Source organism: Podarcis filfolensis (genome assembly GCF_964270895.1).
Source record: "Podarcis filfolensis genome assembly, chromosome: 6".
Classification (NCBI taxonomy): domain Eukaryota; kingdom Metazoa; phylum Chordata; class Lepidosauria; order Squamata; family Lacertidae; genus Podarcis; species Podarcis filfolensis.
The window spans coordinates 91,166,385-91,178,166 of record NC_139609.1 but is presented as its reverse complement, the minus strand read 5'-3'; the positions used below and the strand labels follow the sequence as shown (position 1 = coordinate 91,178,166).

Sequence of the window (11,782 nt, the reverse complement as noted above, 5' to 3'; positions counted from 1 at the left end):
ACAAGCTCATAGTGATTCAAAGTATCAGAAATGGCTGCTAATAAACACAAAAGCCCTTTGCCAGTTGGACACACGGTATTTTGCTAAATTTTGAATCTGCAGCATTAATAACAGCAATAGATTTCCTTTAGATCTAAAAGCTATCTCTCAAACAGCTGCACATTTTGCAGCATAGTAAACCATTCCAGGCTAGTTATTGCAGTTTCCATACATATGGCATGCCAAGATTTTGATTGCCTCTCTTTTATGTCACCTTTATAGTCATGGCTTCCTGCAAGGGATCCTGGGAATTGTAGTTTAGTGAACTGCAACAATTTTCCTGTCTGAGACCAGTAACCTTCCCTCGCAGCGTTAATTCCCACGATGCCCTGTGGAAATAAATGACAAAACTGTGCAATAAATCTGCAGCGCAGAGGAGCCCAGGCTAGGCTTTTCAAAACAGAGAAACGCACAGAAGCGGGATGGAGATTATGGAACGTGTTGCGGTTGTGCATAGGCCATATTTGCTGCTAAATGCATCTATGCAGTGTGGCGAGTGGAAAAGAGTCTTGTGTGAAGATAATCAGCACTGATGCATTTATGTACTTTGTGCATTTACTTTGTAGGCAAATCTGCACTCCTGATGCCTTTCCACAGGGTTTCATGCAAAATCTCCCCCCCCTCTCTCTCTCTCTGTATCTCATTGCAATCAGTTCCTGCTTGCAGGCTTTCCACAGGCATCTGGCTGGCAAATGTGAGGGCAGGGTGCAGGATTAAATGGGACTTTGGTCTGGTCCAGCAGGGTGCTTCTTAAATTCCAATGCCCACTAGACATTGGCTCCAGAAACAAAATGCCCCTTTGAGGTGACTTGGATTGGTCTGCATGTCCTCTGATTGGCTCAAGCAGCTCAAAAAGGTACATACAAGTGTGGTGTAGTGGTTAAGAGCAGTGGACTCGTAATCTGGTGAACCGGGTTCGCTTCCCCGCTCCTCCACATGCAGCTGCTGGGTGACCTTGGACTAGTCACACTTCTCTGAAGTCTCTCAGCCTCACTCACCTCACAGAGTGTTTGTTGTGGGGGAGGAAGGGAAAGGAGATTGTTAGTCGCTTTGAGACTCCTTTGGTGTTGTTGTTTAGTTGTGCTGGACTCTTCGTGACCCCATGGACCAGAGCATGCCAGGCACTCTTATCTTCCACTGCCTCCCGCAGTTTGGTCTAACTTATGTTTATAGCTTCAAGAACACTGTCCAGCCATCTTGTCCTCTGTCATCCCCTTCTCCTTGTGCCCTCAATCTTTCCCAGCATCAGGGTCTTTTCCAGGGAATCTTCTCTTCTTCGCTTCAGGATCTGTCCTTCCAGTGACCACTCAGGGCTGGTTTCCTTCAGCATGGATAGGTTTGATCTTCTTGCAGTCCATGGGACTCTCAAGAGTCTCCTCCAGCACCATAATTCAAAAGCATCAATTCTTTGGCGATCAGCCTTCTTTATGGTCCAGCTCTCACTTCCATAGGGCAGTGACAAAGCAGGAAATCAAATCCAAACTCCTCCTCCTCCTCCTCCTCCTCCTCCTCCTCCTCCTCCTCCTCCTTCTTCTGTCATGTTGCAGATGCTACAGGGGTGAGATTTGGAGCTTGCTCCCAAAGTAAGTCCAGGTTACTGTCCTCTTGAATGGCCTTTCATCACATTGCAAAGCCTTTTTGGTTAAATCATTCAGTCCTGCCAGAAGCTGTTTTGATTATTTTATGGAGCACCTTTGGATTATTATTTTCATTGAATGGGATTTTCAGGCCACTTAGTCATCCATAACCATTAAGTGGCTTGCAGAGTATATTTAAAAATATTGATAAAAGCAAAGATTAAAAGTGATTGAACCTAAAAAGCTGATCGCGAATTGATCAGCGTTTGTTTAAAATATGCATAGTAAAATGAAATTGTATGTTAAAATTGTATGCCTGGGTAGCATGTTATTACTATTTCAAGTTCCTCTGCTCCTGTATTTATTTTCATTTGGTTTTCATTTGTTGTTTGCCTTGAAGTCTTATGGGAAGAAAGGTGTGATAAAAAAACAGACAAACAAATAAAAATAGAATGAATCTAAAGTCTGATATAATGCTTGCTTATTCAGCCCGATTCATGCATGTTTACTTAGCAGAACCCTCCACCCCACCCCACCTGGAATTCAAGGTACCCTGTTCTTGCAAGACCTTTCTTGTCTCTTGAATCATCAGGAGTAGCTCTGCTCCATGTTTTACCTCCATCTAAACCACAGAGCCTAGGGCTTGCTGATCAGAAGGTTGGCGGTTCAAATCCCCGCAACGGGGTGAGCTCCTGTTGCTCGGTCCCAGCTCCTGCCAACCTAGCAGTTCGAAAGCACGTCAAAGTGCAAGTAGATAAATAGGTACTGCTCCGGCGGGAAGGTAAACGGCATTTCTGTGCGCTGCTCTGGTTCGCCAGAAGCGGCTTAGTCATGCTGGCCACATGACCCGGAAGCTATACGCCGGCTCCCTCGGCCAATAAAGCTAGATGAGCGCCACAACCCCAGAGTCGGTCACAACTGGACCTAATGGTCAGGGGTCCCTTTACCTTTACCTAAGGTTAAATTAGTGGGCATGTGGCTGGTGCCAGGTTTACAGGGCTTTGTTATTACTACATTTCTATTCCACTAAAGCAACCCAGGACAGCAAACGCACAAGCAATAAAACAACTGAAATGTCTGGAAATGTCTGAAACGGAGGCAGGCTGGGAAAGATCTTTGCTTTAAAAGGCTTGTAGAAGAGGGAGGTCTTCAGCAGGTGCTGAATAAACCACCGAGATAGCGCCAGTGTAATATTTGGGGAAGGGTGGGGGGATATTCCAAAGTGTAGGTGCCACAAAACAGAAGGCCTGGTTCCTACATTGTGCAGAACACACCTCCTGATAGTAGGCATCTGCCGCAGGTCCTTTCCTGAAGAACACAGTGATCAGTTGCACATATAAGAGGTGAAGTTGTCTTTCAGGTATCCTGACTCCAAAGTGTGGGAATGTGCAGGGAGGCATGAGAGGATATATTGTTTATTAATATCCTTCCTAACTTGCATTGGCAAGTTCCTTTACTTAGCAGAATTTACATTCCCCTTTTACACGCACAGCGGATAGCTGGTTGCAGGCTTGTGTAAGCCTCTCACTATTAGGTTCCTGGTAAGTTCCCTTATATCCCTCTTAAAAAAATAAACACACCACAATCTTATTTGAAGTCAGTGAAAGCAGTTTACTCACATCATCAGTTCACAGCTGGATGCCTGAAGGCAGACTTAGTTAAGGATATATACATGTGCATCTATCCCATATGGAGACAATCCCAGTGTCCTCTGTTGGCTGAAAGCAACAGAGCATTTCTAGCTAAAAGCTACTCCAGTGATGAATGGAGTCAAAAAGAGAGAGAGAGAGCTATGTGTCCTGTCCTTTTGTGTTACCTTGACAGGTAAGGTCACACCCACCTCTAGTCACATGCAAAGGAAGGATGTTCCAGCCCAGGAGGAAACAGGAAGTTCTCGACTTGCTGGACCAAGCATTCCCCTGCATGTCCACTCTAGGAAAACAAGGAATGTTGTACTTGACTGCTTCTTATGTATCACATCCCACACAAAGTGCATGCACAGCTGGGGGGGGGTGTCTTCGGAGTTTGCTCTGTGGCCACCGAGAGAGTCCCCTTTCAACATCTCCACACTGAGCTGAATTTCACTCCGTCCTCCTATGGCCCTTTGCTAGATTGACCACTCTGTCCCCTGTCTCATTGACTGTTGCTGGCAAAGGGAAGGAAATGCAACGAAACTACACATGGCAGCATTTAGGACCCTTCCGTTTAGAGGAAAAGCAAGTAAGAGGCGACATGATAGAAGCTTACGAAATTATGTCTGAATGGAGAAAGCAGATAGAAACAAAGTTTTTCCCCTTCTCTCCAAACACTACAACTCACGGGCATCGAATGAATCTGGGTGTTGGAAAATTTAGGACAGTTAAAAGAAAATATCTCTTCTTGCAGCGCATAGTCAAACTATGGTACTGCCCAGGAGGCAGGAATGGCCACCTACCTGGATGGCTTTAAAAGAGGACAAATTCATGTGGGATATGATCCATGAGAGGCAGTCAAGTACAACATTCCTTGAAACGCTAGAGAAGACATGCGAAGGAATGTTTGGTCCAGCCAGTTGAAAACTTCCTGTTCGTCCTGGCTGGAGCATCCTTCCTTTTGCATGTGATAGAAGGTGGGCATGACCTAAGCTGTCCAGGTAGAAAAAGGAAGAGTCACGCAGCAACCTCTCTCTCTTTGACTCCTTTTTTCGTTTGACCAGCTTTTAGCTAGGACTGTTCTACTAGCTCTCACTGGGATTATTCCCCCCATTGGGGTAGATCCACATGTACGTATTTGTAACTAAGTCTGCCTTCAGGAATCCAACTGTGAACTGATGTGAGTAAACTTCTTTTAGTGACTTTGAATAAGATTGTGGCGTCTTTATTCTTTTAAGAGGGATTCAAGGGAACTTACCAGGAATGTACAATTCAATCTGAGACAGACAGAATTGTATAATAGTGAGAAGCTCACACGAGCCTGCAACCAGCTATCTGCTATGCATGTAAAAAGGGGGGGAATGTAACTCTGCTAAGTAAGGAACTTGCTAGCACAAGTTAGGAAGGATATTAATAAACAATATATCCTCTCCTGCCACCCTGGACATTCCCACAATTCATGGTTGAGGGGGCTATCAATGGATACTAACCAGGATGTCTATGTTGCAGCTCCACAGCTGGAGGTCATAATGTTTCCAAATACCAGTTGCTGGAAACCACAGGAAGGGAGAGGGCTCTTTTGCTCACATTCTGGTCCCTGGTTTCCCACAGACATCTGGTTGGCCACTGTGAGAACGGGATGCTGGACTAGATGGACCATTTGACTGGATCCACCAGGCTATTCTCATGTTCTTATGTGCAGAAGAAAGGGAGAGGATGTAGCACTGGGCTACCGTTCACAATGACAGTCCCTTCTTTTGACCATCGCACGTAGAGGCAGCCTAACTTCCATGTTTCAGTGTGTTGCAGTGTTTTATATACAGGTGGCGACCATTCTGAGTGGAGGAGAACATTCCATTGCAGAAAGAGAAATCCTTTCGTTGATGGAATGTTCACTTTATGTTACCTTTGTATAGAACCAAAAGCAGGTAGCTCAGTAGCAGGTCGACTCAGTGCACAGCGGTTGTGAAAAATCAAATGCCATGTTAGATATCACTAGGAAAGGTATCAGAACTAAAACTGTCAACATCATAATGCTGTCATGCAAAATTTGTGGGGTGTCCGCACTTGGAATACTGTGTTCAGTTGTGGTCACCACCTCAAATGAGGTCCTGTTGAGCTGGATTTTAGGTGCTGCAAGCCAATAACATCTGCGGGGGCACAGGTTAGCTACTCCTGATGAAAGCGCTGGGTGAGGTGAGTTTCATCATCATCATTTATTATTTATACCCCGCCCATCTGTCTGGGTTTCCCTAGCCATTCTGGGCAGCTTCCAACAAAAGATTAAAAATACATTAAAACATCAGTCTTTAAAAACTTCCCTAACAGGGCTGCCATCAGACGTCTTCTAAATGTCAGATAGTTGTTTATTTCTTTGACATCTGATGGGAGGGCATTCCACAGAGTGGGTGCCACCACCGAGAAGGCCCTCTGCCTGGTTTCCTGTAACTTCACTTCTGGCAGGGAGGGAACCGCCAGAAGGCCCTCGGAGCTGGACCTCGGTGTCTGGGCTGAATGATGGAGATGGAGACACTCCTTCAGGTATACTCGGCCAAGGCCGTTTAGGGCTTTAAAGGTCAGCACCAACACTTTAAATTGTGCTCGGAAATGTGCTGGGAGCCAATGTAGGTCTTTAAGGACTGGTGTTATGTGTTCTTGGCGGCCGCTCCCAGTCACCAGTCTAGCTGCCACATCACACCTCCCCCTGATAGACCTGTGCTCATTTTTTTAAAATCGAAAAATCAAACCAAAACCAACATGAGCCACTTTCAGAGACCATAATGGTCTGACATTTATCTTGCTTATTTACTACATGGCCTGGATGGCTCAGTTGGTTAGAGCGTGGTGCTGGTAATGCCAAGGCTGCAGGTTTGATCCCATATGGGACAGCTGGATTGCAAGGGGTTGGACTAGATGATCCTCAGGGTCCCTTACAATTCTATGATTCCATACCCCAACTTTTGTCCAAGGAGCACAGATTGATGTACATAACTCCCCTTCTTTCCACTTTATTCTCACAACAGGCCTGTGACGTAGGTTATGCTGAGAGTGAGGTCATCCAGTGAACTCCATGGTGGAGTGAGGATTCGAACCCTGCTTTCCCAAGCCGTAGCCCAACACTCTAACCACTACACCACGCTGTCTCTCCAGAGAGTGAGAGAGCATCATAGGAACCTGTCTTATGCTGAGCCAGTCATTCAGTTCCTCAAGCTCAGACTGGTTACATCTCCAGCCCAGCTCTACCTGAAAATGGAGAAGATTGAATCTAATACCCTTCTGCATGAAAAGCAGATGTTCTACCAGGACAACAAAAACATAATAAATACTTTAGGAATGGTGTAGAAATGTAGGGGAGTTCTCTGCACTGTTTGGCAGGACAGAAGCTTGCCAAATGGTTGCATCAGTGATGGACTTAAAGGTAAAGGGAGCCCTGACCATTAGGTCCAGTCGTGACCAACTCTGGGGTTGCGGCACTCATCTTGCTTTATTGGCTGAGGGAGCCGGCGTACAGCTTCCAGGTAATGTGGCCAGCATGACTAAGCAGCTTCTGGCGAAACAGAGCAGCGCACGGAAACGCTGTTTACCTTCCCGCTGGAGTGGTACCTATTTATCTACTTGCACTTTGATGTGCTTTCGAACTGCTAGGTTGGCAGGAGCAGGGACCGAGCAACAGGAGCTCACCCCGTCACAGGGATTCGAACCAACGACCTTCTGATCAGCAAGTCCTAGGCTCTGTGGTTTAACCCACAGCGCCACCCGTGTCCAGTGATGGACTTAGGGCTCTCAAATTTCAGCGGCACCCTGAGTGATGCTAAAATTCGGCACCCACTGTCTCTCACACTTTGTTCTATAGCACTGTTGATGTGTCCCTTGCAGTGTGGCACCCAGTGCGACTCAACCAGTTGTGTTGCCCTAAAACTGCCTCTGGTTACATGCACCCAACGACATGCTCTCCCTCAGCAAGTGTGTATGCTATGTAAGTTAACACTTGGTACATGAACATCTGCATTCAGCCACTTTCTCCTTAGGAAATGACTTATTCAGGCTTACGATCACAACATCTCAACATAACCCCAAATATGATGGATTCTCCCTATCTTCAAAGGACGCATAACGGCTTGAGTTCTACTTGCGTGGAGGGGAGGAGGGACGACTTTGCTGACAGCATTTATTTCACCAATTCATCTCCTTGTCATTCCCGGACTCGGTTCTTAGTTGATTGCGAATCCATAATTTGTAAATCTCTGTATCTTGCATGTGCTTCCTGCATGGCTTGCTTCAGGATTCAAACGGCGACTTGTGAGTGAGCCCGCCTTCATGCCTAGCCGAGAATCTGCAAATGACAAATTGTGAAATATGGATTAAGCCGATTATCTTGCGCCAGTCAAAGTTTGTCAGAGTTTTTCCGAGGGTGTGAATGTGATTCTGAAGACTTGTCAAGAAGGGGGAAAGATGTGGCTGAATATGATTTGCGGAACTAAAAAAAAAAAAGCCTCATGCGGTTTATAGGACTCCTTCTACCAATTCAGTCCCGTGAATATTTCCTAGATCAAAGAGAATGATTTCAAAGTCCAACTTGACAAATGTTGGGGCAGGAGAGAGAAGCAGGCATATGTATTCCACATTTCATATCCATTTATCTGTTTCAATTCAGTCCTATCAGATCCAAAACTCACCTTTAACTGCAGTCTGCAAGACCAGAGCCATGTTTTTACTGTTTGTTTGTTTGTTGCTGCTGCTATTGTTGTTGTTAATTTTCTTGAGTTCACATTCTAGCGCTGCAATCTATGATTTAAAACAGAGTCATCTGCACACTCAGCTTTACAAAGCAACCTTAGCATACCAGAAAGAACTCTGCCCCAAGGGGGTTCCAATCCCGAATTCAATGGATGTGTGTGTGTGTGTGGAAGGAAGAGGAGGCCAGGAAGGTGGGGAGGGGGAGGGGAGGAGAGACAAAGGAGCAAAACAACTGAGAGGGTGGGACTTCTCTCTTTAGGGGTACCAGATACACAGAGGGACATATCCTTTGTTCATTTTTACAGCTGTATGGAGGAAAGAGCTTGTCAGGGATGAGAAAAGCTCAGTCCCCTGAAATTCCCTGTTCTGCATAAGAACATTTGTTTGTGTCTCCTTTGTTTTCCTCCTCCCGATTCTTTCCTCTTCTCTTTAAACATCAAGAAAACCCTAAACCTAAAAAATGATGACTGGTCTAATCAACCACAGGTCAGGATGCAACCTCCTTCTGGGTCCCAGTGCGCTTTGTGTCCTCTTCTTCTTTCTCCACCAGAAAAGCAGTGGGGGAGAGGCAATGAACTCCCACCTTCCCAGCCAGGCTACCTCTACTCTCTTTTCTCCTCCTCGCAAAGGACCACCTCCTGGAGCAGAAAACAGGAAGTGATGCTGCAGCAGCAGCAGCCCAGGAGCTGCCCATGTGCCTGTTTTCTCCCTACGCTTTTGTGACCCGTGATTAAATGCTTTCTATACATTGCCCTCCTCGTCTTGTCAAGGCCAGTTGGCCGATGGCTGCCGCTTTCCCAGGCAAATCACACCAATTTCAGAGTTGATGTTGAAGGTCCATCTTAGCACAGCAGGAGTCCCCGAGAAAGCTCTCATCCATAGAGCAGGGGTCAGATACTGCCTTATTTCCTTAGCAGAGGGTTCTCTCTCCTCCTCCCCCCGCCCAACACACTTTGCAAATTCATTGGTTACAATAAATCTCTCTCTCTCTCTTTCTCTCAAACCTTGGCCTTGCCAGATTAAGAAACTAGGACTGAAAAGAAAAGGATAGGAATGAATGGATGATGCAGAATTCCCCCTCCCAGCAGTTCCTGCAGGTTTAATATCCATTTTCTCAATGGCTTGTGGACTTCATACATGTAAATTTTGAGAAGGTATATAAAAAAGGCTCTGAATTGCAGATAAATGCAAACAAACATAGACACACACGGAAAAGATAGATAGATATATGTGTGTTTGTACACACACACACACACACACACACACATATGATGTATATATCTGACATAAGTGCATCCAGTGCTTTTCTGAATAATTTAAAGAAACTATTGTCTGCTGATCACCTTTTGATGTTGTATTGCAATTTTAACTGCTTTATTTCTCCTGAATATTTTACTTATTTTGGACTCCTGTTCACTGCTCTGATATTTTATAATGTAAACAGCATATAAACATTTTAAAATAAAATAAATACATGCATGATATATATATATATATATATATATATATATATATATGTATTACACTAGTGAATATGTCTACATATATCTGTGTACGATATGTTTATGTGTGCCAGTATTTACATGTTCATATAATATGCAGAAGTTAATACATTTGCACAAACCCATATGTATTTGTTTGCTTGTATGCCTGCACTACATTGTGTGAATGAAATATACATTTTTCTCTGTCTCTGTATGCAAACACAAACATACACACACACACACATGCACACACACAAGAATTGGGGACTTATCTACACATAGGTCTGTGTGCAATATTACGTTGCCATATAATATTTAGATATTGCAAAGATGCCACCTGAAACTACCATTTTAAAACTCCCCCCCCTTCCAGATAGCCATAGAGATAAATGGCAATATCAGTAAATAGATGGATAATGGCTACAGATATTTTGCAATAAAATATATTTTTGCCCCCAGACACTAAGAAGAGTGTTGGTTATTCACTGCCCCTCCCATTCATATATTTCTCTCTTCCAATAAAAAAAACTAGTATTTTTTAATTGAATTAAAGCATCAATAATGTTTTCCTAACTACAGCCCTCTGCTCCCTTTCGGAGTTGCTGGCAGAAAGGTATAATTTTGCAAACACTTTCTTGAAGAGCTGAGACTGAAGGACCCTCAACAATGTGGGCAGAGAGAATGGGAAACACCTCCACAAAGGAAAGGATTCTTAATAGCGGAGAATCTAAAAGGGACCCAGAGAAGGCCTGTCCTTCACAATAAGGACAGAGGGCCATGATTTGAATGGAGGGGGCCCCTACTTTTTAATCTGGACAAAAACAAAATGGTAATTAGGTCTGAAATCCCTGACTGGTCAAAGCTGTGGGGGCAGCAACTGGAATCTTTAGCTCCCTCCACCCCCCTCCACCCAGGCCCCAAACAAGAAGAACGTTGTCTGTCTCCTCCTCTTTAACTTTATTTCATCAATTAGCTCTTTAAAAAAAAGCGGCTAAGGAGAGAGAGTCCTAGTCAACTACAGAAACTTTTAAAGGGGTGGGCTTTCAAAAAGAGGGCTCTCTCATTCTTCTTCTTCTTCTTCAGAACTGAGGGAGGAGGCAAGACTTCCAAAGGGCAGGTAGGTTTTTGGAGATATTTTGAATTTTTAGCAGCACAAGTGGACTCCTGAGGGAAGTTTCGTTTGCATTGAAATTTAGGTTGGCTCTCTTCCCATCTCTCAACATCTCCTTGGCTTTTCCCTCCTGCTTCTTCTAGATGCACCCAGCTCCTACAGATGTTACCTAATTTTGTAGATTTGTTTTGTTTTGTTTTAAGTGTGCATATTCAGATTTCAGGACTGGATAGCTTCCTCTCCTCCCAGCCCCCCACCCCCTCCTGTGATCCTATAAACACATTTACTAAGGGGCAGATTCCACTGAACTCAGCTGAAGTTACTTTTGAGCAAGCGCACTTTGCTACCTTAGCAGTGCACATGCACCTTTTTGAAGTTGCAGCCACTCAGTTACCATGGAGGAGGTGGGTGTGAAGTAATTTAAAACGAGCAGGTTGCAGCTGGTTTTGTCTCAGGATCTGTGCAGTTGGCATTTCATTTTCCATTCATCCATGGGCCAGGATTTGACCGTGCCACATGTTGGCGTTGTTCTGCAAAGTCGGTATGGTTGGAAACAGACAGTAATTATTTTATTTTATTTTGTCCCCAGGGTTTTGGAAGGGGGTAGCTGCATCCTTTCTTGTGGTCTGGGAATTTGCCCCCCTGATGGTTTGGAGTCAAACCATATAGCAGTAAAAGGAGAAAAACCCTGTAAGAACTATCTGAGCAAAGTTGATAGCAGGATTATTATTATTAATATTATTAAAAAAGAAATTAGTTTGTGCAAACACCACAAATGACTTTGTGCCTGTGTCAGACCCGTTTCAGCTCTCTGAAAAGCTACTCTCTGCTGTCCAAAGCTATGACTGCTGTCCATAATGCAGTTAAGCTGCAATGCTTGCATCTTTGATGTTGATGCTCAACAGAGCTTAACACGTTTGTGGATGTGATTATGTCCTGCATATTTTGGATTCATTCATTCATGTTTAAAAAGTAAAAGTCGTGTGGTTTTTCTTGGGGTGGGGGGGTGGGAGGCCGGGAGTTTAAACACCGAGATTTCAGCAAATATCCTGACTCTTAATTGATAAGCGAAGGCAATTTAAAGGAGGGAGAAAGGAAAATGTTCCAAGTCACACTTCCTGTTTCCTAAGATTTGGGGTCGGTTGGGCTGGCATCTGTTCACCCCTTTGTTTGTTTGGAGGAAAACGAGTTTGGATCTTCCTG

General features: G+C 44.5%; 2 long non-coding RNA genes across 2 annotated transcripts in view; one reads left to right on the top strand and one right to left on the bottom strand.

Annotated features, from left to right (window-relative positions):
• Nucleotides 1-11,782, bottom strand: part of LOC310764852 — a 292,721-nt gene that overhangs the window by 121,655 nt on the left and 159,284 nt on the right. The window lies entirely within an intron of this gene.
• LOC310764902 overlaps nucleotides 10,536-11,782 on the top strand; it is a 71,867-nt gene continuing 70,620 nt past the window's right edge. Inside the window, exon 1 of the long non-coding RNA XR_014549337.1 lies at nucleotides 10,536-10,585. This is a non-coding gene — a long non-coding RNA (uncharacterized lncRNA). The remainder of the gene's footprint in view (nucleotides 10,586-11,782) is intronic.